Here is a 23125-nt window from a genome sequence, read left to right on the forward strand (position 1 = left end):
CCAGTTTGGCAAAAATCAGCTGTTGCTTGTCCTGGAAAGTGAGCTTCTGGACATAGTGACGTCAGAGGTGCTTACTGCACACGCCAAGCGCTGAGCCGAGCTCCGGAGGACAGGCAGTCCACGTTGTCCCTGCCCTCAAGGCGCTGGCTGTCGGGGAAGACAGACCAGCGGGAAGGACAAGGAGCACAGGGTGGCATGGTTGGTGTGACAACAAAGGTCTGGACGGAAGGTCAGGAGCAGGAGAGAGGGGAGTCTTAGCCAGCTCTTTGGACAGTGGTGGGTCTGGGGCAGAAGGAAGTTTTGCCAGAGCTGAACTTTCCAAAGTTGGGTGGGAGTTGGCCTGGTAGATAAGGGGAGGAGGCCCCTCCTGAGGACGAGGACAGCGTCCACAAGGGTTTGAAGCATGGCAAGAAGATGATGTGCTCAGGTATTATCAGGTAGTTGAAAGGCAAGAGGTGAGGGAAAGTGTCAGGAGAAGGGGATGGTGACTGGATAGTCATGGTGGCCCTGTGGGGAAGAGGCTCCTTCCGGTGGAATCTAGATTCCTGACAGCAGTCGGTGGGCATCAGAAGCGGTCACGGAGCACTGTGCCGTGAACCTCTTCCGTGATGCGGAGATGCCACTCTGTCCCGTGTGGAGAGTGGACCCAGTGACTGGGGTGGGGGGCTAACAGGCTGCAGACACTTGAGCCAATTCCCTAAGAACCTGGCAGCACAGGGGACATGGAGGGAGAAGGAGAGGTCAGCAGTGGCCCCTGGACTTCTTAGGATGCCTGGGTGACTTTCAGGACCCATGCGCTGAGATTCAGAATCTGACCCTGGGCTTTGGGCTGCTTGCCTGGGCCTCAGTAGTAGAGACCAGGCTGTGGGGGGGAGGGCTGTGAGCCCCTCGCGGTCCCCAGTCCCTGGCTGGCACCCCCATCTGCTGGTTCCCTCAGGAGGAACCGGGAAGAGTGTGTGGATGCTGTCGGGATGTTGACTCATCCACCCCACCTACAGATATTTTCCCCTGTTACCCAGGGGTAGTAAACTGAGAGAACTCAGTGTTTATTCCCTCATTTATTGTCACCAATTATGTTCAAGGCTTTGTGAGTGATACAGAGATGAATCAGACGCATCCCAGTCCTGTCCTCAAAGCTCGTGTGGTTTTTCTGTGATGCCAACAAGAATTTGTATATGTTTTATTAGACACCCAGAGGAGAGGAGGTAAATGCCACAATAAAGAGACCAAATGCTGTAAATAAGAGATCGTCTCTGGCCAGGGAGGGTAGGTCATGGAGGGCTTCGTGGAGGAGGCGGCATGTGAGCAGGACTCACACGGACAGGTGTGGTTGGATTAGGCCACAGTGGAATGGAGAAAAGAGTTCCAGATGGAGATTTGCATGGAAGGGAACATGAACCCTCTGAGCAGGCATTTGGCCAGGAGCAGGGGTTTTGTATGGGGACGTTGAAGTCAGGGGGCCTCCTGGCGTATTTGTGAAGGCAATTCCACGTGTAGACCATACTCTCCAGGAGGAACCACCGAAAGCTTGGGGACAGGAAAGGGCAAGGAGAGGGCTGGGTATCAGGGTAGTGTAGCTGGCCTTACAGAGAGGGCGAGCTCAGGAGGACAGTTCAGACCCTGCTACGTATGGGCCCAGATGAGGAGACAGGCACTGGATCTTAGCGAGACTGACAGAAAAAAGAACTTCATCCACATTTACTGACATTTACTGAGGCTTTAGGCTGGGCACCATTCTAAGCATTTTATGTGCATTAACTGATTGAGTCTCCCCAGCATCGAGTCCAGTGGGTTCCAATTTTATTCCCAATTTACAGACTAGCTCACGGAGGCCCAGAAATGTTGGGTAAATAACCTGACCCTGGTCACACAGCTGGGAAGCGGAGGAGGAAGGATTCAAACCTAGGAGGTGGTGCCCTTAAATCCCACTGTGGAAATGTCTTCCTAACGGGTCGGAGCAGACGACAGGCAGCCCTGCAGGGGGTTGAGGCCATTCCTCCCACCCACTGGTCTCCCCGGAATAGCGGCTGACCCAGGCCCTCCACATCCCCGATAAACTGAGAAGGGCCCCACAGACCTGATCCGGTTCACCGGCTCTAACAGCGTATGTCTAGCTGGTGACAGTGTAAATAACGGATGGAGTGGAAACTCTCTATGGAAAAAGGTACCCACTCAAACAGCCACAGAGTCCAAAAAAAGGAAGAAGAGCAGAGCAGACCCAGAGGGCTCTGTAGCAAACAATTTCCTTTGGCACAGTGCCTTCTGCCTGACTGAGCCCTTGAACTAGGGGGTGGGGGAGGGGCGGCACTGGGCAGGTGTGGGGGCAGGTTGGGACCAGAACCTTGGCTGGGTCACTGGCGGGTCCTGTGTCACCAGGCTTCCCCCGTTTGCTAAGGAGGCAGTCACAGTGGGAACACAAGTCAATTGTCCCTCTAGACACATACATCCGGCTTGCTTCTTCCCAGTGACCCTTCATCACTAACCTCCCTCCCAAAGGTGGGCCAGCGGTTGAGGTCTCCCGGGATCTCAATCTGCTCTTCTTCTTTGTCCTCTTGTTATGGGGTCTGGAAATTTCTTCTTTTAGAAGACAAAATCCTTGTGAGTATCAGTAAAGCAAGATGATCAAAAGAGTAACCAAAAGAGGAACAGCAAAAAGGTGATGCTTTGGAAAGAGGACTCTGTATGAAATTCTTACATGGCCCATTTTAGAGATGGGGAAACTAAGACCCAAAGTACTAAGTGGCACCCAAGACTACACGGCAGCAGAGACTAGGGGTGCCCAGTTTTGTCTGCGACCTTAGCCTGGGGCTGACCTGCTCCGCAAGGCTGCCCACCCGTATCTCTCTGGTTTCTGGACCTCCGCTCCCATGGCTGTCATGTGGTGGGGGGGTGGGGGAGCCTCTCCGTAGCATCAGTGCTGCAGAGAGACGATACAGGGACAGTTTGAGCATATGGTAGGCTCTCCGCAAATGTTGGTTTCCTTCCCTACCCCTCCCTTCTTTCTCTGCAAACTGGGGAAGGTGTTATGGGCCTTTTGGGGGAGGAAGCAGCTCAAGCTTGGGGTTCCTTGGGAGAAAGGGTCTAAGCCCGGACTTTCTGGCCCATCTTCCCTACTAGATCCGTGACACCCGAGGCAGGGACCAGGTATCTTCACCTTGGCTCCCTGCGGTCTAGTCCAGGGACAGGGACCTTGTGGAAGGTCACTCAGCTGGATGCGGCAGTACCCCACGTGTGGGTGAGTCCAGTGAGCTTTCTACTGTACAGTGAGAGGACTCTTCCGGTGCAAGAGGGCCCCCACAAGGCGTGGCCCGGTATGCCAGGAAACACTCCTCTACCCCTGCTCTGGGCCCTGGCTGCTCAGAACCTCAGCCTCCCGTGCTGCCCCAGGGCTTCATCTGTACCTCCTCTTCCTGCCACTGTCTAGTCTCTGGGACTCCTGGGCTGGGTGCCCTCCATGTGCCTCAGTGTCTCCCTTCCCTGCGGTGCCTGAAAACTGAGTATCTCTTCTGCCTAGTGCCAATTGAGTTTATGGGCCCGGATATTCCTCCTGATCACGAAACAGAATCCATTATCCTACACTTGGCATTCCTCTTTTTCTGTCGTCAGTACAAATGGAAATGTATTGCCATCCTCTATTTTAAAAAACCCTCCTTTTTTGGGAAAACATTCTGGATATCCTCAAAGCACATCTTGTCCATATCAAAGGCGCCGAGCTCTGCCGCTTTTCTCCCTGCTCGCTTTCCATGTCTGGGACACCTCACTGCTCCACGGGAGGGAGAAGCCTCTGGTCTGGAGAATGCAGCCAGGAACCAGGAAGGATCCAGAAGAGACCTCTGAACTTGCCAGTGTATTGGCAGCATTCTCAGGAAGAAGGGCAGGCATTTGAAGCAAAGGTGAGCACCCCAGGAAAGTGAGAGCCCCAAGCTTGGCCACAGGGAAGAGGGCAGAAAACTTCGCAGGGCCAGTCCCCGAAACAGGATCTATAGGCAGAGAGATGGATAGAAGAAGGGCAGTGTGGATGTTTTCCCTGCCGTAACTGGAGAAGGGCACGGGCATTTGTCAAATGTCTCGAGCACGCTGAGTCTGTGCCACATCTCACACAGCATTGTCTCACCTGATCTATACCACAAACCCAGGCAAAGGGGATGTTTTCACTTTTTACTCATGAAGAAAGTAAAGCTCAGACATGTTAAGTAATTCAGCCTAGGTCACACAGCTATTAAAGGGTAAAACCAGGGTCTGAACCCGAGTCCTGCTGGTGTCTGGGCCAGTGCTCTGCACTATCCATGCTGTGTGACCATGGGTCAATGAGGCCTGCTGGCAGTTCTCCCTATGTCCCCTCCCAATTGCCCAGGAGCCCAGCATGACCCACCAAGATTATTCCATGTGATTCTGTCTTAGATGTGCATGTTTTCTTATCGACCCACATGATAGACCATGATAGCAGAAATGAAAATACAAGTGTAAAGACTTGTCCTCAATTCCCTGTCCCAAGCAGATCAAACTCAGCTGGACCACATGCCAGCCCCATCTACCGATGTCCCGTTCATAGTGGAGGTACAGGCTGTATGTCAGGAGGGCAGCCAGGGCTTTCTTGGGACTAGGGTGTGAGGTCCAGGGCTGGAGCCCCAGCCCCCTGGCTGCCTCAACAGCCCTGGGATGAGGCTGGCCCCTGCAGGTATCTGGGGGGTTTTCTGTAACTCCTTCCCTGCTGAACTTCCCCTACGGGGATGCCAACCCCAGTGCCCACACCGGATGTGGGGCGCCTTCCACCTGCCAGCAGAGGCCGTGCCGCACTGCTTTGGTTCCACAGGGAGGATGGGGAGTGGAGAGGACAGCCCTTCCCCCCACTCGCCTCCCTGAGGTTTTGGGTGGGGCCTGTAGAGAAGTTGCTGAAGAGTCCTTCCTGCCCTGGTGGGCACCACCTTGCAGGTGGGCCCCTCTAGCCCTAATAGGGCTTCCCTGTTCATTTAAAATGATATCATTTTAAAATAATAATCCTTCATTTATAAAAGTGATAAACATGCTGATTGTTTAAAAAAAAAAGAGAAAAGAAAAAAAAAAAGAACAGTCTAGAAATGTATAAAGAAGAACATGCACGCTCCAAACCCTGTCCCTTCACAGTCCCACCTGTCAGAGGAGCTGACAGCTTGGAGTTTTATCCTCTATGTCCACAGACCCACAGCTACGTGGACAGGTGTGGGTCTGTGAGGCTGCCTTTCCTGGTTTCTCACACCATTCCATTGACAGGAAGTGTGCGTAGTAGCTAAGAGTGAGGGTTCCTGGGTCAGACACCCCAAAGTTCACCACTTGTCAGGTCTCTTAGCCTTGGCTAAGCCTCTTGTGTAAAATGGGGTCCCAGTCCTGCCTTCCATCCTGCAGGCTGTGGGGGGAGGGAGGGAGATTGCTGGGGAGAAGCGCTGAACCCCATGGTCAACGCATACATGAAGCCACGAAGAATCTCTATTATTGGGAGGAGTGCATAATTATTTTTAATTAAGAAAAGTTATTGTCCTATTACTATTCCATTGGGTGGATTTGTCATTACTTACTTATCAAACTGCTTCCCTGCTGATGGATGTTAAGATTGTGTCCATGTTCAGTGTTAGAACTGTTACTGCAGTGATCACATGTGTGCCTGCGTCTGTGTCTATGTATGTGAAGATGATGTATATTTGTGTGTGCACTTGGGAAGCTGCTGCATTGACATAAATTTTGGCCTCTTCTCTGCAGCACGGATGGTGGCAGTCGATTTCCTCTTTGCCAGTCAAATGGGGGAGGGTTGATATTGACTTTAACTTATATCCCTTTAATTATTAGTGAGGCCAAGCATCTTTGCATATCTTTATTAGACATTTTCATTTCTTTTTTTTTTTTTCCAAAGAGGGAAGGGGAGGGGGAGGGGGAGAAGGGGAGGGAGAGAGAGAATCTTAGGCAGGCTTCATGCCCAGTGCTTTAGTATTTTTTTTTATTAGCTTCTACTATTGTTTTATGGGTACTTATCATAGATCATGGACATTGAACCTTTTTTTATATGTTGCAAATAATTTATATGTAGCCTTCCATTTGTCTTGCAACTGTTGCTGAGGCCTTTTTTTATATGTAGTGCTTAATATTCTTGTGCAGTTGCACTCAACTTATCTCTTCCTTTAAGGATACTGAGGCTTGGGGCACCTGGGTGGCTCAGTGGGTTAAAGCCTCTGCCTTCAGCTCAGGTCATGATCTCAGGGTCCTGGGATCGAGCCCCGCATCGGGCTCTCTGCTTGTCAGGGAGCCTGCTTCCTCCTCCTCTCTCTCTGCCTGCCTCTCTGCCTATTTGTGATCTTTGTCTGTCAAATAAATAAATAAAATCTTTAAAAAAATAAAAAGAATACTGAGGCTTGGGGCACCTGGGTGGCTCAGTGGTTTAAGCCTTTGCCTTCCACTCAGGTCATGATCTCAGGGTCCTGGGATCAAGCCCCACATCAGGCTCTCTGCTCTGCAGGGAGCCTGCTTCCACTTCTCCCTCTGCCTGCCTCTCTGCCTACTTGTGATCTCTATCTCTCTGCCAAATAAATAAATAAAATCTTTAAAAAAAAAAAAAAGAACACTCATAAAAGTATTCAGTTCACTGAACTGAACTGAAAAGAGGCTCAGTTCAGGTTTGAAAGTTATTTTCCAACACTAACTTACACCAATATTGTAATAGTTCCAGTATTTGGTAGATTTGCTTCTGAGGTTTGTTCATTTCTTTAATGCAAATTAATTTATGTATGTATGGTGCACGGACCCTTTTTAAAAATAGATTTCTCCAGCTTCCCTCACTCTGTATCCCATTTTGTTGCAAACCATTTATTTTACCTGTTGTAAGTTAACGGCTCATCCTCCCTTGCTAGAATCACAAATCCAGAAAGGCAAGAATGTTGTTTTCTCTTTTATTCACGGCTGAAGCTCTAGCACCCAGAACAGTGCCTGAAACACTGTAGGAACGTAATAAATGCTCGTTGAAGGGATAGACAGCTGGTTGTCACAGCTCTCTTACTTAAAGAATCCATTCTTCCTCCACTATCATTCCATCTTCAACAGCCTCTTCTGTCTCTTCTAACATCCCTGCTAGATCGGGTTTACTCCCTCTTCTTCACTTTTACCATTTATAATCTTCTAGAAAATGATCTCTTTTCAAATTCATTGACATCAAGTGATGTGTTAATTTCTCCCAATTTTTAAAATTGTGCACATACATGTTTACATCGCCCTTCTTAACAGTTGTTTGCGATTTGACTCTTGGCTGCCACTCAGATTAGCTTGAGGTTTGTCCCGTTGCTGGTCTCAGCGAACCCGCCTGCAGCTGTCCATGTCTTTTGAGGTGGTTGCTGTGTTTTTTTCATTCTCTTTCTGATAGACTATTTCGTTTATTCTCCCCTTTTCTCAGCCTCTTGGGTTAGATGCTTAATTGGTTTGGTTAACGTCTTTCTTCTTTTATCATGAAAGCGTTTAAGGCCTGAATCTCCCTCCAAATGCAATTTGGCTACATTCCCCAGGTTTTTTGAAAGCAGGGTTCTCAATGTCACACACTGATAAATATCTTACCATCATAGCGTTGTACCTCTTTGACACTACTTGTTTAGAAAAGCATTTATAAATTGTTGTGTGTGCCATTTACTTTTTCATCTTTTGCTGCTTATTAATTTCTAGTTCTGTTGCATTGGGAATGGAGACTACGGTGTACATGTTGGAATTTGAGATTTTCTTATAGTCTGCTACAAGGACATTCAAGAAAAAGATGTTTCCTCTGCTTCTTGCATCTAGATGAAGTTAAGCATAAGAACTGTGTCTTCAAATCCTCCTTACTTTTCTTTGGCAGTTACTTGTACCATCAGACTTACAGTACTGCATTCAAGACCTACGCTGTTCTGTGTGCCCCCTCCTGTGGGCCTAAAACTATGTTACCTCATATCTTTTACAGTTCCGTGATTCAAGGTGAAGGTAAGGTTCATGATTTTTGTGTCTTTTTGGAAAAACAGAACCATTAGCAATCTAAAATGCCCCCATTTTATTCTATTTAACATTTTGGCATTTTATCGGCTGTTAATATTAACTTTTCTACATTGTTTTCATTACTATTTTGCTTGTTATGTCTCCTTGCCGTTTCTTGAGTTCAACCTTTGTCCATTTGTTTTAAGTGTATCACTTCCAAACCGCATATGGCTGGATTTTTTTTCCACTCAATCTAATCTCTTTTCTTAAAATAGAGTAATTTAATTTAGTCACATTCTTATATTTATTGATATGTTTGGGCTTATTTTATGTCTTTTGGTTAAAATACTTTTTCCTTTCCTATCTAGCTGTCCCTTTCCCAATGTTTCATTGAATTAATTAATTGAATTCTTTTGTTTCCCCCCCTTCCCCTTCACACATAGTGGTTAAAAGGTCTGTATCTTATTATGTTTTCTAGAAATGGTTACCCTTAAATTAAGAAAACCCTTGCTTCTGGATTAATGTCAAGAATTAAATGGTTTCTAATTCCCAAAGAGATGAGACCATTATTATCAACATTGGCTTAGATCTGACTGTACATTTTTCTCATTTATTGTTCATCACTGTTTCCTGTGTATCCTGTCTTGCCCTCCCCCGAATCACTTATTCTGATACAGCTTTTGTTTTATTGTAGTAATTCCTTGAGTAACTGTTTTAAGAGAAGATAAGTAGGTGGCATACTATTTTCAGTACTTCTCTCTTTGGCTTTAAGAAGGGGCGGAGTAACGGATCTTTTAACCCTTTTTCCTCAGAGCTCTGGAGTCTTCGTTGCCTTCTGGCAGTTAATGAAGGGGATGTCAAGTCCCATGTCAATTTGATTCTCAAAATTTCGGGACAGAGCTGCTCATCTGGGTAAGGGGTAAAACATCACCTCCTTGGAGCTCTGGCATCTCCAGAGAAGGCAGGCAAGGCCGGGATTTGCTGAGGGTTGAAAGCCTCCTTTAAAATGAATATGTCAGTGTGGGGCTTCCTCAGGATCGTGCTAGGAATACAATCCAACAGACTAGGACTGAGGGAAACAGTGAGGGGGAATTTTGAGTCAAGGCAAGGGACTCAAAGAATCTTAGGTTACAAACTGTTGACTGACAAGCTGATGGATCCTTCCAGAAGTTTCTGTCATGAGCAATCAAACCATCTGTCAGGGCTAGAGTCTCCTGGAAGAAGAGTGCTGCTAATGAAGACAGTAAGGTGTGGGGTAGGTGGTTTCTGTCCTCCTCTCCTTCCTACTTTCCTCTCTTTGGAAACCCAAAAGATTCACTCATTATCCTTGGATTTCAGTAATTCCAGCCAGCTGGCCTGCCCCAGCTCCCACTGCCGCTGAGCAGGATTCCCTGGGGATTTGGCAGGTGGGCCTTTGCCTGCCCCTGGTGGGTGAAGCTGGCTTAGCTTTGATTTGATTTTCTGTCATTTCTCTTCATCTGCTTTTTCTCAGACTTGCTGGCCAGCTGGTGCTACCCTAGAGCTGTTCTTTCTTGAACACGTCTCTTTTTATTTCACTGCTGTTGAGGGGAGAAGAGGTAAACACATGGGCTCCATTTGCCTGGAGAGGCTCAGGTGTGTGTAATGTTTCCTGATGACCAGGAGGTAGGTGTGTCCACCCGGCTCTCTTAGCTGCTGCTGCTGGAGGCCAGGAGTGGTACTCCAGTGGTGCTGACCCCACTGGTTGGGGGCAGGGCAGGGGAGAGCAGTGGCTTGCTTCCTGCACCCGATCTGGCCCTCCCCTCCAGCCACACCTCTGGTCCCGACCGCATTACCTCACTGATTACAAGGAAGCAGTGACCTCACTCCACTGCAAGATCAAGTCCAGACTGTTCCATGCATCAAGTTCTCCCCACCCGCCAGCCCTTGCCTCCTGAGCTCTCACTGCCCCTCATCGCCAACCATAAGGACACCATGCAACTTGTCGAACATTCGACCAGTTTGGGGTCTCCTGTCTGCATACCCTTCTTACTGTTTGAAATACTCTCTCTTTCTCATGCATTCAGACACTGTCAGAATTGACCACTCTTTTCCTTATGGCTTCAAGATGCAGTTAAGGTTTGCACAGGTAACCCTGTGTGTTCCTTCATTCCTGGCCCCTCCCCCCACCATTGTCATCCCCTTGAAGGCAGGGGCTGAATCTTAACTCTTTCATGCTCAGCACTTACCATTGAACTTGACCCAAAATAGGTGCTGCGTGTGTATCTGTTCAGTGAATGAGTCACCCAGGCAGGTTCTAAAGAGAATTGCTCTACACCGACTGTGTGTGAGACCCTGTCCCGGTCTCTAGGGGTGGGGAGGGGGTTGCACTGACATGCCGAGGTGTGTGCAGTCACAAGGCCTGCAGGACTCCCAGAATCTCTGTGCACATCAGGCCCTGCTGTTCATCTTAAGAGGCGCCACAAATGCACTCTGGGTATTCTGGGGAGTCAGGACTTACATCCGGTTTTCGAGGGGCTGGCGGAGCCTTTTGAGGAAAGATGGGCAGGATTTGGCCAGGTAGGCATGGTTGTGAGGGGGAGGTCAGTAGCATATGAGTCAAGGCCCAAAGGTGGGGAATCGTGGACTGGGTTCAGAGGATAGCATGTTCTAAGAAATCAGCATTTCCACACTGGGAGGGATGGTGCACAATGTTTGTATTAATAATGGAGATCAGAGAGGGCAGGGTGAGAGCAGAGGCTGATGAGCACCAAGGAGTGGTGAAAAGTTAGGATGCTGTGGAAGACAGAATTGGGAGATGATAGACGGAGGTCCCTGTGTAGCGGTGTGATACTGCCCTGGGATCGGGGACAGGGCTGGATGGATTCTAGAGCAGCAGGTGCAGTGACAAGGGGACAGCCTGGTGGCTTTGGCTACCTGCATGCCCTGGAGGAACCCACAGTGGGATATAGTTGCCGGAACACTAATTCTTCCAAGGCTTTGCCAGTAAAATACACGGTGTCCCAGAGAAGAAAGGGGGCAGTGCCCCAGGCCCGTGTACAGGTTACTCCAGACCTAGATCGCTGGGCATGTTGTGGGACAAGCAACGCCGGATCATGAGAGACCTGGGAGGTACCTGCCATTCTTAGCAAACTGATTAGTAAAAGCTGGTGCTCACTCACTCATCCCCTAACCGGTAATCATGTTTGTTTGTTTGTTTTTAAGATTTTATTTATTTATTTATTTGACAGAGAGAGACATAGTGAGAGAGGGAACACAGGGAGGGAGAGTGGGAGAGGGAGAAGCAGGATTCCCGCGGAGCAGGGAGCCCCATGCAGGGCTCGATCCCAGGACTCCTGGATCATGACCAGAGCCGAAGGCAGATGCTTAATGGCTGAGCCACCCAGGCACCCCACCAGTAATCATGGTTGAGGCCCTGCCCGGAGCCAGACCTCCTTTGGCCTTGAATGCTCTGTTCTGTTTAGTGATTTGGGGAGTCCAGTGTGCTCTTGGGTCTACCTGTTGGATTTAATTTTCGACCAGTCCTGAATATTAATCATTTGTGCCAGTGATAGTTGTTTTCCCTCGCTGTGTAACAAAGTGTCTCAAACCGAGTGGCACTTGTTTCTTAGCTCACAATTCTCTAGATGGGAAGCCTGGTGCAGAGAGGCTGGATTCTTTGCTCAGGGATGAAATCAAGGTGCCTCTGGGCTGAGCTCTCATCCTGAGGCTCTGGGGAAAGTTCTGCTTTTCCAGGCTCATTCACTTGTTGTGGGAATCCAGGTACAATCCACTGGTTGTAGGACTCAGATCCTATTTTCTTGCTGGTTATCAGTGGGGTGCTGCTCTCAACCCCTAAAGGTGGACCCCAGTCCCTTCCACATGACCCTCTGTCTTCAAGGTAGCAAACTTGCAAGTCAAATCCTCCTGATTCTAATCTCCATGATTTTCTCTTGGACCACCAACCAGAGAAAATTCTGCTATTAAAGGCCTTTCTTGGTTAGGTCAAGCCCATGGAACCATCTATTTTGAGATCAACCTTGCCGTGTAACATAACCTGATCACGAGAGTGAAGGGCACCATATTCACCGTCCTGGGGATTACGCAGCCTGTGTGCAGTGGGAGACCCTGGTGGCCATCTTGGAATTCTGCCTCCTTTTCGGTGGAGAAATAGGGGCTCTGAGAAGTTAGGTGGTATGTGCGAGCTACAAGAGGGTGCCAGGGCTGCCTCTCATCCTTGTCTCGCCAGGGGACATGGGGATCTAGCCCAAGACAAGCAGCATGGGAAGCACTGTGGGGGCCTGGGCCTCCCGGAACCAGCCAGAAATTGTTCAGTATCTGAAGAAGTTGACCAAGCAAACTCCTTGACCATACTTTTCGACCATCCCCTGCAGGATTTGAGGCACAACCTGGCAGCCTCTAAATATTTCATGGCGGAGCCTCAAGAGATACTGGCCAGGCCAACTCTCCCTTCCAGAGGGCAGAGCAGAGCATGAGAGGAAGGCCACGCAGAGGAAGTGGACATGAACGCTGGTTTCCAAAGAGAACAGTGTTTTAGTTTTGGTCATCGAAAGTGGTGCCTTCAGCACAGGTAAGAAACGGGCTGTCATTGAGTTTGCTTGCTGGGGACACCATTTTGGTCTTTCTTGCATGAGCTTGCTAATGTTCTACCTCTTTCGAGTGTATTTCTCTTTCCAATTATTATTATTATTACAGTTATTATTATTATTATTATTTATTACTGTTGCCTTCCTTGAGTCTCTGTGGAAATCGGAAGTCCTTAGGACTTCCTTGGTGAGGAGCAGAGACCTTGAGGACCAGCACTCTTTCCCTGCCCTCACCTCATCTCTCCAGTTGTATTCCTAGTTCCTCAGTTTCCCTTCTGTCCCTGGCAACACCTCTTCTCAAGGTATCATAGCCTCCCCACATGTGAGCCCCCACACCAGATCTCCACTGTCTTCTCTGCTCCCCTCTCCACCTGCCCCTATGATGGCTCTGGCCTGAGGAGCCTCTGGCCAGTCCCTCCCTCCTCAGAGGAGCACAGTGGGTGTTGAACCTGTGCCGCATCTCTTCAGGCCCCTCCCTGTGGTGAGGAATTGAAACAATGTCGGGTTCTCAGCCCTGGCTACATGTTAGAATATTCCAGAAAGTTTTTAAAAATTCCAGTAGTGGGGCCCCACCTTCAGAGATGCTGACTGAATTCACCTGGGGCGGGGCCCTTGTGACTATGTGGTTAGCTCTTCAGTTCTGTGTTGTGGTCCCAAGTTAGGTTCAGGTGGTGATTCAGGTTAGGTGTGTAGGGTTCGAGGTCTTTGGGCTGGGACTATGTCTTTGGATGTTTCCTCTGACTTTGGGGTATATTGGAATCACTTAAGTAGGTTGCAGGGGTGCCTGGCTTTAAAAAAAAAAAAAAAAAGGTAGATTCCCTGGCCTACCCGTGTTCTCTGAATCAGACTCTTGGGATTGGGGCTACAAAATCTGGATTTTGTAGATTCAGATTCAGATACAGCCAATGTTTAGGGGCTCTGGGGCCTCCTTCTTGGAACTCTGGTGATGCTCACCCTGTATTTGAGTCTTTGGGCTGAGCCAAAAGTCCCAGGGGGGCTTGGCAGGCTGGGTGCAGTGAGCATTGCGTCATCTCCTTCCTCCAAGTGCTCTCTCGCTTGCAGAGAGAAGGACAGGGCCTCAGCCAGCCCTCAAAAATAGCATCACTGTAACTCAACCAACCTGTGGGCCCAGGGCTCTGCCCACAGCTCAGATGCACCACGTGGGTCCCCTAGACCCAGACTGCGACCAGGGCTTTTCAGTGGAGATGGAGGAATCACCCCCCTGGTTTCTGAGGAAGAAGGACGGAGCATCTGCACCACCCTCTGAGAGGAGAGGTTTGATGTGGTACCCGATAGTGGAGGCTCTGCATCTTCCTGAGTTCAAATCCCAGCTCTGGCACTTACTGGTTTTGTGAGGATTTACTATTTAGAAGGCAAGTTGCTTGGTCACCTGGCCTCAACTTTCATGCTCGTAAAATGAGAAAGTGATGGCCGTTACCCACCACGTTGTGGTGCAGATAGAGGGCAGGCCATAGAATGCAGCTGGACACATAGCGAGGGCTCCCCAGATGGGAAGCAGCCCTTCTGACTCAGGCAGGCGGGTCGGCCACCTCTCTACCCTCGTGGCGGCTGCTCTGTGACAGATCCGCCAAGCTCTGCCATCTGGTCCTCAAGAGTCAGAGCAAAGAACAGCCACCAGCACTGCCTATGAGGTCCGGCACTTTATAGACGAGCCTGAGCACCGCTCAGACCCAAGTGAATCTTGGTTCTGTCACCCTTTTCGTAGAGATAATGAAACTGAGCACAGAGAGGTTCAGTAGTTTAAAGATAGTCACACCTGGAGAAGGATCAGAGCCTCAGGCTACAGAAGACCCAGCACTGTCTTCACCAAGACGCTTCCTGAAGAGAAGCAGTAGCAGCTTCAAGAATGACCCTTCCCCAGATATAGCTACATTTTAATAGGAACCAGTAGCACCATAAGGAATGGGTCCCCTTCCTTGGGACGTCTCATGCCTCAGGTTAGCAGTTGTTTCTTTCTGCATGTGTCACAGCCTTTGTGGGTCTCCTCCACCAGGGGTCTCAGGACACTGGGTTTATTTAGCTAGGTGTGCAGGAAACACTTGAACCTGGCTGGAAGCTGAAACCTCTGAGAGATGCAAAAAGAGATATGGGAAGACCATCTAGGGGAGTACAGGGGAAGGGGAAGGTGCGGGGGGTGATCCTCCCCAAACCTGGTATTTGCTCTCCCCTACTTTACTGCTAAATTCTCTTTTTGTCCATACGGGCTGTGCCAGTTCTGTAGAAGAATGACTAGAAGATGGGACTGGTCTAGAGGGAAACAAGCTGTCAGTTCCAGCAAGAAATCTGGGCCCCACCCCTTCCTGTGCTCTCCCTGTGGAATAAAAGCCTCCGGGATTAATGGAGTGCTGACTGGGGGCTTCCAAAGCGTCCAGGTCCTCATGGCCCCATGGCTGGCCCAGCCTCCCCCAGCCACCACGGAGGGCATTGGAACAGCTGCCATCTGAGGCAGGTGGAGGGTTCAGGCCTGGGCCGGTAGGAGCCTCCGGGGGCATTACAGACCGCGCTGTGCACAAAGGCCCATTCACACATATGAGCTTGGGAATGGCTATGCTTGAGATTATCGGAGGGCAGGGAGATGTGGAGGGAGCTGGCCAGTGGCTCTCTCCAGACTACACCTGATTTCTGAATCGGTCAACATGAACCTGATCTGAAAACAGGCAGTAAAGCATTTTCTCAGCAGCTAAGCTCTCTGCTAGTAGTTCACCAACCCCTGTGGTCTTAGAAGCCATTGTTCAAAGTCAAATCCTCCACGGAATGCCAATAATAAAACAGAGGCAGGTAGTTGTTTATTAATATACATGTATCATTTAAATTCAAAATTTTGGCATCTATTTATAATGATAACGGTCAGTAAACGCACTGACAGCTCAAGGTCTAGAGCAGGAATTGGAAAACTCCTGCCCGTGGGCTTAATCCTAGCTGTTGCCTGAGTTTTGTAAATAAAATTTTATTGGGACACAGTCATGCCATTTATTTCCACATTATTTATGGCTGCTCTTCTGCTCTAATGGCAGAGCTAAGTAATTGCAACAGACTCCCTCTCCCACGAAGTCAAAGATATTTGCTATTTGGTCTTCTATAGAATTTTTCTGGCCTCTGTTCTAGATAATCATTTAATCTCTTACCAACTATAACATCTAACATTGCTTTTTTACTTTTTACTTTTTTACTGTTGTTTTGTTTGGCTTGGTTGCACAGCATTAAGAAAATTCTCAATCCTATCTATATGGTGATATAAATGGTTCCAGACTTCTAACAACTTAGCTGAAGCTCGAGATGATCATCAGTTCAATGCCATGTGGACATTGGGGAAGGAGCAAGAGGGAATTCTGGTTTGCATCACTGACAATATCAAGCAAACTGCTTGAATCCCTCCTTATTACAACACTCAGACAGGAAGCCCACAATCAGTGATGACGTTTCTGTGATCATCCACATACCGTAATCTCATATCATGGAAAGTTTTAGAGTGTACTTGTTTGTGTGGTTTTATGTAAGTGTGTTTAGTCCCAAATTTAAGAAGCAGCAACATAAAGATGCCCAGGAAAGAGCTCCAGTCTTTTTAGTTGACATGTTTTAATACTTAATACTATTAAGTATTAAACTATTGTATTAAGTATTGAACTATTAATACTTAATAGTTCGAGACCTACCCAGGCTTTTGTCTGAGTTCTGCACAAACCAAGTTCAGCCGGCCACTCCTGTTTGTGCTTGGCATGTTACTGCGATGGGCTATAGAACACGTCTGACTGCGCAGGTCCATTTTCCATGACAGTTTTAGGTAGGAGGAGTTATGCTGTAGTTCTGGAATAAAATTCTCGAGGGACATTTGAAGAACTTCTGAAACGGCTCGTGGAACACGATTTGAAAGGCACCCCTTCGGCAAATACTGGTGGTTCTCATTTCTGTGCTCTCTGGAGCCAAGGGTGCTGGGGCTGAGAGAGAGAGGGGGAAGGAGTGGAAGGTGGGGGTGGGGTCATGCTGTGGATGGCGGGAGAGGATCACGGGGCAGGTGAGGGGGTGCAGCTCAGTGCTGGAAGAAGTTCTTGGGGAACAGTGAAGCCTCCTGGGCTCCTGCTGAAACGGGGGTGTCTTCTAAAGATTGTTGATGACCTAAACCCAAGCCCAAGGCTGCCCTCATGACTTCCAGCCTTTGGCTCGGGAGACGAGGTCTGGAGGAAGGTGGGGAGAGTAGATTATGTGCAGAGAAAGCCGAGGCGTAGGGCTAGGAGATATGGAGGGAGGACACGAATGGCTTCTAAGGAGCAGGCAGAGACCCCGGCAGCCACTTGGCAGATCCAGGTGTGGGCCAGGGGAGAGGGAGTGGGACGGCAGAGCTGGCAGCAGGCTCAGCATGCCAAGCAGGTTTGTGTGGGAGGAGGGTCTCCGTGCATGACCTGGATGGGGACCAGTGTCCCAGGGAGGTGGCGGCTCCAGTTGGGCTATAGCTTTGGGCATTTGAGGCAAAGCCTGCAGAGTTAGGAATATAACCCAGGAGTCCCTGCTCCCAGGCCGCCTGCCTTCCCTGGTGGGTGCCGGGAAGGGAGGGGCCGGCCTGGTGTCTTTGGGAGACTGTGGGCTGGAGAAGGCCTTTCAGGGATAAAAAAACACCAGTTCTTTCTGAGGTTTTGCTGCTCACCCCATCGAAAAAGAACATTTTTAGATTTTAAAAGGATGACCTCATTTTTTTTCTTATTTACATAGCCCTGTTTGTTTATATAGTCCTTTAAAAATAGCGAACGTGTGCTAAGCTTAGGGCTCTCTCCCACCGCCAGAGGCAGAGCCACCGTGTGGGGAGAAACACCTTTTTATCTGAGAGAGGGGCAGCCTTGTTTCCGAGGACAGATGGGAGCAAAACGGGACAGGTAGGAAGTTTCGTGGTTTTTCGTGTCGCTTTTCCAAAATAGCCACACTCCTGCCTCCCACTTCCTGCCTGACTCGACTCAGGGAAGATTTTCTCCCATAGACGGCTTGTGTTCTGTGAATTCTCAGGGAAGCTCGAAGGGATCTGTCAACCAGCAAACATGCTTGACCCTGAAGACCTTGAGCTTGGCACTGACAGCCCCCTTGAGCTTGGCACTGGGTTTGCCTTCTGGCTCTGCTGCCTACCAGCTGTGTGACCTTGGGCAAGTTGCTTCACTTCTCTGTGCCTTACCTGTGAGGCAAGAACAGCACTATCTGCAGTTGCTATGCAGAGCCGAGGAAGGAATATGTATAAAGGGCTTAACCCAGTGCAGATACATGTGACTCTTAATAAATCTCTTGATAAACAACAGCAGTGATGTCATAGCTGCTCCCCACCTGGAGAGTTACACTAACCTCTCAACCGCCTTCCCTTCCTGCCAGCTTGTCTACTCTAGCCCATCCTTACATTGTCCCAGAGGGATAGGAAGATAAAAATCTGACCATGCCGTCCCCTGCTTAAAATCCAGCGGTCCCTTCCCACACGCGTGGCAGGGAGCAGTAACACTCTTTTTTGAAATGGCCAGATAGTAACTATTTTAAGCTCTGCGAACCGCGCGATCTCTCTTGCACCTGCTTCTCTCTACTGCGCTGCGTGCAAGCAGCCATGGACAGTGTGTAGAGGGATGGGCGTGGCCGTGAAACTTGATGTTCAGGAACTTGCAGCAGGCTGGATCCGCCTACCCCTGCCTGACCTACAGGATGAACCAGGCTCTGCTCCTCTCCTCGGGGCTCCCGGGCTCCCAACCCATTCCCGTCCTCCATCTCTCTCCCTCCTCCTCCCCCACGGCAGTCAGAAGGGACTCCTCACACTTTAATCCTTTACCCCGAGTTCCTTCCTTCTGGATTCTCCTTCTCTTCCCCCCTCGTCATCTCCCCTGTGACATTAGGAACCTTTGCTCAGGGACCCTGTAGGACCCTGTGGGACCCTCTCTATATCTACTCTGGGCAAGTATGCAAGTACCCTCTATCTTTGCTTTACAGGGGGCACCCCTCATGCAGGAATGCATCCCTCCTCCTTTGTGTGCCCCTGGGGTGTGTTTATGGGTTCAGAGATGCTCTGGAAGCATTGCTGTTGAACCCAAAGATCTGTAAGATGGACAGCTGCCCTCAGGAAGCCTACAGCCTGGACAGAAAGCTCAGATGGGAGCTGGTGAGAAGTCTCCCAGCAACCCGGGAGGGAAATGACAGAGAATGTGCCCACTGGGGTACTCACAATAAGGTGTTTCTGACCTTAATGAAGGAAGGAGAAGTCATTTAAGTTGGGCCTCACAGGGTGGGAAAGGGACTTTCAGAGAGAGAGAGCTCAAGAAGGCTTTCCATGCTGGGGAAGTGCAAGAGAAAAGTTCTGGGTTCAGGCTGGTGAGCAGACGACTCAGCCTGGTGACCACGGAGGGCCCTCCTGTGAGAGACTTGGACCGGTGCCTGGAAAGCAGGGTGGGGTCTGCTCAGGGACTGGGGTGATGGAGAGGGAATTTGAACTTTATCTCTGAGCCAGAATTTCTCCAAGTGGGGTTCACAAACCATCCCCCTACAATGGTATCACCAGGGTGTTTCTCTAAAATATAAAATCTATGGTCCAATCTCAGGAAGCTGGGAGGTTGAAAGGGGTCAAAGCCATAGTCTGTAGGAGGAGGAAGGCTGCAGTATGCTTGAAGACAATGATCAGAAGCATTCTTTAGATGGACATCCCCTGTGGGTGTCCCTGCCAGGCCGAGGACAGGAGAAGCAGGAAAGAATCATCTTTCCCAAGAGTAGGGAAGGACACGAAGGCTCAGACATGGCAAGTGACTTTCCCAAGATCACTCTGTGACTTACTTGCAGACATGGGACTGACCAACTCAGACTAGGCTTCTTCTCACGATTTCAGGGCCTGGAGTGGTCCTGGAGGGTCCACAGTGGGAGGAGGGACAGGCACGGTGAATGTCCCCAGACCCCAGCACAGCCTTCAGGGCGCTTGGTTAGTGAGTGTTGAACCAGTGAGGGAATGAGTAGGCCAGATGGATGAATCAGCAGGGGGGAGGAGCGGGGGCAGGAGAGTGGGGTTGTGGGGTGCTTCTGAGCCTGCAAACCTGAAAGTGGAGGAGAATGGCTCTCCCAGAGGGAGAGGCCAGCGGGTTGTCCAAGCCAAGCCGTCACCACTGGAGACGCAGGCCTGGGGCACTCCAGGGCAGGCCAGGTGATGTGTGCAGCTGGGGAAGCTGCTAATCAGCCAGGGTGAGAAATGCAAGAGAGACACACAGGGGATTAAGGACCAGAGCCGGAGGGAGGCACACACACCTCTTCCAATGAGAGAGCCCGACAGGTGTGCAGAGAGCGGAGTCAGGATGGGCGGGAGGGCCCCCTGAGCAGAGAGGTGTCCCCAGCCAGTCCCCTGGGAACATGGTCTGGGCCCCTCTTTAGAATAAAACCAACTAACCTCGAAGAAATGGTGCCGTGGGTAAAATGTCAACCAAAATAAAGCCGAAATCACGAGTTTCTGTTTGCCAGAGAGTTGTGCTTCAGACCAGCATAGCTGCAGGTGTGGGAGAGCAAGTGGGAACTGGAACCGCCTGTCCCACCTGTCAGGACAAGCCATTCTGTCTCTGCTGGGGTTCTGGCTGGCAGGCTTCCTTGGGATTGTTCTGTGGCTCCAAGCCTTGGTCTCCTCTCCTGGGTCTGTCTTAGCTCCTCCCCCTTCCCTTCCGTCTTTCTCTTTATCCACTCAGCGGCTCTTCCCTCCCCCCCACCCACCCCCCGCGCCGCCCTGGGGAATAGAACTCTGTGCAGAGGGGCTCAGCAGAGACCCCCAAACCCAGTGGGGACTAGGAGTTTCCCACTGGAGGGCTTTTAAAGTGACAGAGAGGTTTGGGGCTTGGAGATTCAAGGTACCTGAGAGTGGGGTGGGGCAGCCATGCCTAGGGGGCATCTCTCTGTGGATGCCTCTGGGAATCAGCTGGACAGGGCTGAGGAAGCACTGATGCCCGGGTCTGGCATCACCCCGTCAGGTCTTAAACATAGAGCTTCTCCGCTGGCCTCCCTGGAGCCTTCAGAGCCTCTCCTTCCAGTGATCCTGCCTGTGCCACCAAGCTCGTCTCCTCCCCCGACTCTGAACCCACATGGGCTCTGGTGCAGTGACACGAGGACTGCCATCACCGTCACCCATCTTCAGAGATGGAGCCTCCTTAAAATCAGCCAAGCCTGAACAGAAGTTGCCACATACCGTTCTAGGCACCAAGATGCAGATTCCTACTTCTTGGAGGTCCATGGTAGTTGGGGAAATAGACGGCCATTTTGTCCCTTGTCACATACTCTATATTTCATATTATCTGTAAAATAAATAGACAGATGTTATCTTGTACTTACGTAAAGTACCTAATGTGTGGCGAGGCGAGCCAGGAAAGAAAAGGAACCAGGTGGTCAGAGTGGGCCTCGGAGGGTGGCATTGGAGCAAAGACCTCAGGGGTATGGGAGTCAGTGCTGTGCTGAGTGTTGAGGCTGTGGTGAGATCATGTTGGGGGGGACCCCCAGGGGGCCCGTAAGGCTGGAGGGGTCAGGGTGGAGGCTTAGGAGGAGAGGAGGCTAGAACTGGGATGGAGGGGGTTTAGGCAGGTAATTGAGAATTCCCTGGAGGTCTGTTGAATATTCTGAAAGGCCCACCCTGGCTGTGTGTGGAAGTCCCGCTGCAGGAGGCCGGGCAGGACTGGAGGCAGACTGGCTGGGAGGCTGATGTCGTCACCAGGAGGTGATGGTGTCGCCGACCAGGCTGGCAGCTGTGGAGGCGGTGGGAAGTGGTCGGGTTCTGGGAAGTGTCTGGGATGTGAGGTGTGAGAGAGTCCAGGGGACGAGAGCCCTGCTGACGGTCACACGGACTCAGCCTGCTCTCAGGCTAGTTAAGCACCACCCACTCCCCAGCCTCAGTTTGCTCATCTGGAAAATGGAGCAGTTGTTGTGGTAACATCCAAGATATCTTTAGTTTGGAAAACTCGCTCCTTGAGCTCCAGGACTGAGGGCTGGGGTGCTTGGGGGAGGGTTTGAACTTGGGGTGGCACTTGTGCTTAACTAAGAGGGGTGCTTGACCAGCACCACTGACAGAGGCGGGGGAGGGGCAAGAAAAGCACACCAGGTCTGAGAATGGCAGGAGCACTGACTCCTGGGAAGCAGGACTAAGAGGCCCATGCGTGATGCCTGGGCCCTGGTGGGCAGTCACTGTGGCTGTGGCCCAGGGCCTTGGTAGAAAGGTGCTGGATGGACTCACTACACCCTTTGGAATAAACCAGCCATTTCAGGGCCTGAGCAATTTTTTTTTGGCCAAGACAGAGACCCTGAATTTTGAGCATTTTTAGATGGACACGCTCCGGCAGGAAGGAGCAAGCCTTGGCTCCTGTCTGGGGAGAGTTAACCTTCTGGCCCTACATTGCATAACCACAGAGTCTGCTGAGTGCAAGGGAACTCTTCTGTGTGGCAGCCAGAGTGGCAAGCCTGGTGGCTCCGGGCTCTGGCACCGTCCCGAAGCGGAACAAACAGCCCTCCCTTCCTAGATAATGGCCCTCATTGAGCATTGTGTCCATGGCCAGCGCCCAGCACAGGGCCGCTCAGCCTGGGTAAGTTTCCTCTCTTGGCTCCTTAGCAAAATATTTACACTGTGCCTTTCTAGTAAAACAGTTCCGAGGGACCAGCAGGCAAAGGGAGCTAGAGCCAAGCACCCCCCGGTGACCCGGCTCCTGGCTCCCGCGCCCCATGCATGAACCTGGGCTGGTCATTGTCCTCCATGGCTCATTTGTAAAATAAGGCATTGAGCTTGAAGACACTTGAAGGTCTGTCCAGCTCCAAAGTCATTGGCGTTTTCCCTAATTGAAGAATGAGCTCCATTTTCTTATGTGGGAATAGAATTTGGTTGGTGGGTCTTTTTCTCAGGAAGGCCTGTGAGTGGTTTGGGGGGAGCCGAAGAGGAGGACTGAGAATGCTACCTGCTTGGATCCCTCCTACTGTGCCATTGACATCAGAAAAGATTCGGTCCCTCTCCCTGTGTCTTTCAGTGGGGAAGAGCTCACCCCAGAGGGATCAGCCCCAGGGGCATGTAACCCCATTATCAGAGGAACATTTGAGGAAACTAGAGAAGAAAAGATTGTCCTCAACCATCCAAGGGATTGTCCTGGAGACGGAGGGTCAGAGGTGGTGTGTCTTCAGGACAGAATTAAAACCAGTGAGTGAAAATCACACGGCTTATTTCTTAGGAAGATGCGGCAAACAATAGGCCCCCTAGATGTTCCCATGCAAAACACACATACCCTTTGACCCATGGTCCTGTTTCTGGGAACTTGGCCTACAGAACAATAGCATCGGTCTATAAAGATATGTGTACGGAGGATGTTTATTACAAAATTCCAGTGGCAAAGAAAAATTAGAAAAACACAGGGTCTAGAGACAGATTGCCAGGGTTCAAATATGGATCCTACTACTTACAAACTGGCATGAGACCTCTCTGACCATCAGTCTCCTCTTTGGTAAAATAGGGATTATAACGGTGCTTGCCCTATAGGCTTGATGCATGTGAGGTGCTTATAACTGTGCCTGCTATATACTAACTGCTCAAAAATGTTGGCCTTTGACCTAGAAAGATCGCCCATGAGAAAAGCTAG

General features: G+C 50.2%; 1 protein-coding gene across 1 annotated transcript in view; it reads left to right on the forward strand.

Annotated features, from left to right (window-relative positions):
• The window catches only part of HIVEP3 (HIVEP zinc finger 3), a 462911-nt gene that overhangs the window by 359397 nt on the left and 80389 nt on the right, over window positions 1-23125 (forward strand). Inside the window, exon 4 of the mRNA XM_046010454.1 lies at window positions 12309-12505. The gene's annotated coding sequence lies outside the window, so the exon portion shown is untranslated. The remainder of the gene's footprint in view (window positions 1-12308; window positions 12506-23125) is intronic.

Source organism: Meles meles, chromosome 1, assembly GCF_922984935.1.
Source record: "Meles meles chromosome 1, mMelMel3.1 paternal haplotype, whole genome shotgun sequence".
Taxonomy (NCBI): domain Eukaryota; kingdom Metazoa; phylum Chordata; class Mammalia; order Carnivora; family Mustelidae; genus Meles; species Meles meles.